Consider the following 2,957-nt stretch of genomic DNA (forward strand, 5'->3'; position numbering starts at 1 on the left):
CTTGTCAGATTGGCCTTTCATGGATGTTTCTATTTTTACCGTTGCAGAATCCTTGTTAAATTGCCATTAGAATCACGCACACACACTTCAAAACACCAATAGCTTGCAATAGAACCTGTTAAAATACCTCAAGTCAGATTATTATGAGTATTTTACGCTTGCTGATGCAAAATCCTTGTTAAATTACCACTACGATCATGCAAACACACTTAAAACCACCAGTAAGTTCCATTAGAGCCTGTAAAAAGTAATTGAGATAAGACTATGAAACGTTTAAGAATGCAATCGTTGGAATATTGAAGAGTTACATGTGTTTTCTCACTTCGACGATACTGGAACAATAACAAGCATTTGAAGCTGTCTCCCAACAAACACACACCTTTGAAACATTTGAAGCATTTAAAAAGAAAAAAATTGATTAAAGATCGAACAAATGTCTTATGATCATGTTAAGTGATGGGTTAAGGCCATAAACATAAAGCTTTCACGACAAAAATTAAATTGCAAATGAATATCTAATATATAGACTGAAAATCAGTCAAATAGATAAAATTGTAGCACTAATAGTAGTAGTGGTAGTAGTAGTAGTAGTAGTAGTAGTAGTAGTAGTAGTAGTAGTAGTAGTAGTAGTAGTACCAATAATGATGATAATAATAATAATAATAATAATAATAATAATAATAATAATAATAATAATAATAATAAACAAAATCGATTTATTTTTTTATTTATTTATTTATTTTATTTTATTTTTTTTTTTTTTTTTAAGCGAATTGAAACTGACGCACGTTGTTTTCCTGCCAAAAGAACCTAACCCTTAAACACATTTCGATTTAGTGCAAAATATTAACAAGGTAACAACCACCCACACAATGTACAAATGCTAAACACGAAATAGAAAACTAGCAGAAAAAAAAAATAAATAAAATAAAAAAAAATAGTGAACGCCAAACAAGTCTCTCCTATTCTGCCTCACATCCTGATTCACGTGAGCCAGAGTTGAAAAAAGTTGAACAGAAGGGAAGAAGAACACGCGCCCTTCTCATTACGTCAAGTGTTCTTTGTCCCAAATGTTCGCAGACTGAAATTTACGGATGTTTTTCTATTTCTGTGACTGACTGAGCTCTCTCTCTCTCTCTCTCTCTCTCTCTCTCTCTCTCTCTCATCTCCTCTCTCTCCTCTCTCTCTCTCTCTCTCTCTCTCTCTCTCTCTTCCACTTTTAGCGCACCAGGAAAGTATGTGCGTGGTGTTGTGGTGCTGTGGTGTTCCCGAGGCGCCGCAGAGAGAGAAAAAGACAAAGAAGAGGCGGAGTTTGTGGAATTAAAGGAGAAAATGCACATGAATAGAAGAAGAAAGTTTGAAAGTTGATCCTCTTAAATTGCAAACTTTTCTGAGTCTACCTCCTTTATTGTCCTCATTCCTCTCTCTCTCTCTCTCCTCTCTCTCTCTCCTCCTCTCATCTCTCTCTCCTCTCCTCTCTCTCTCTCTCCTCTCTCTCTCTCTCTCTCTCCTCTCCTCTCCTCTCTCTCTCTGGTAACTATTTTTCGCATTTTAAATTCTGAACTATTTAATATATCAAATTGGCTTAAAAGTAAGAAACAGTCTCTGAATATTGATAAAACCCAGTCTGTGATGTCTAGCTCTCTCATGACACATCCAGGACATACATTAAATAAGATGAATAATATTACTTTACATGAAACTTTTACAATATAGATTCTTGGGCGTACTTATAGATCGTAAATTGAAGTGGAAAAATCATCTTGATACATTAATATTTAAATTATGATTATTAACGGGATTTATATACCATCTGAGGTCCCTCTAAATGTAGGTTATTTATGCCAAATTTACTTCACATTAATATTCCATCATCTACTGTACTGCTCTGCCTTTTGGGGAGACGCCTGTAAAACTTTAATTGAAAACCTATTCATCACTCAAAAAAAAAGATTACGTACCATGTTCTTCAAAAAAAAAACTTTGATTACACACATCACATTCTCAATGCCTTCAAAATTTTAAAACTTCAAGATATTATTTTCTTTCAAACCAATATAGTTCGTACAATAAATCTACCTACTCATCACAAATAGTCTCCAGCTTTACACCAGTGCCACAAACCTGTAACACCGCCGAAACTTTGCCCTGCGCATACCACTGTGTCGGACAGCACACGCACAGCAGAGTGTCTTGTTCAGAGGAAGCAAGTACTGGAACGGTCTGCCTCAAAACATCACCTCCATCACTAACTTAAATTGTTTCAGAAATCGACTAAAAACAAAACTGCTTCTTAATTATAATGAATAAGTATTTACGACCATCCTCTTGATATTCTATACGTTTTGTTATATATATTTATGTTTGTGTGTGCGCCTTTTGTTCTCGTGTACTCGTGTGTAGCGAGGTGTTGCATGTTAACTGGTGTGGCGAGTGTGCGTATATTTAGTGAGTGCGTATGTATATATGTTTGTGTGCGAGTATGCATGTATTTATCATGTGTGTGTATTGTATACTTGTGCGCGGGTAGGTGGGTATTCATGTGCGTATGTATGTATACTTGTGGACGTGTATGTGTGCATTTATGTGCGTATGTGTGTGTACTTGTGTGCGTGTATGTATGTATTTATGTGCGTATGAATGTATGTGCTTATGTGCGTATGTATATCTGTACTTATGTGCGTATGTATGTATGTACTTATGTCCTTAGGTTCTTATCTGAACTTGTGTGTGTGTTTGTGTGTGTGTGTGTGTGTGTTTGTGCATGTACTTGTAATGTACGCACGTAGTGTGTCCTCATAATTACATGTACATAATGTGAGCGTGCACGAATGTGTGTGTGCATGCAAACAATGTGTATGGGAATATATATATATATATATATATATATATATATATATATATATATATATATATATATATATATATATATATATATATATATATATATATATATA

The sequence above is a fragment of the Scylla paramamosain genome, chromosome 25 (genome assembly GCF_035594125.1).
Source record: "Scylla paramamosain isolate STU-SP2022 chromosome 25, ASM3559412v1, whole genome shotgun sequence".
Taxonomy (NCBI): Eukaryota; Metazoa; Arthropoda; class Malacostraca; order Decapoda; family Portunidae; genus Scylla; species Scylla paramamosain.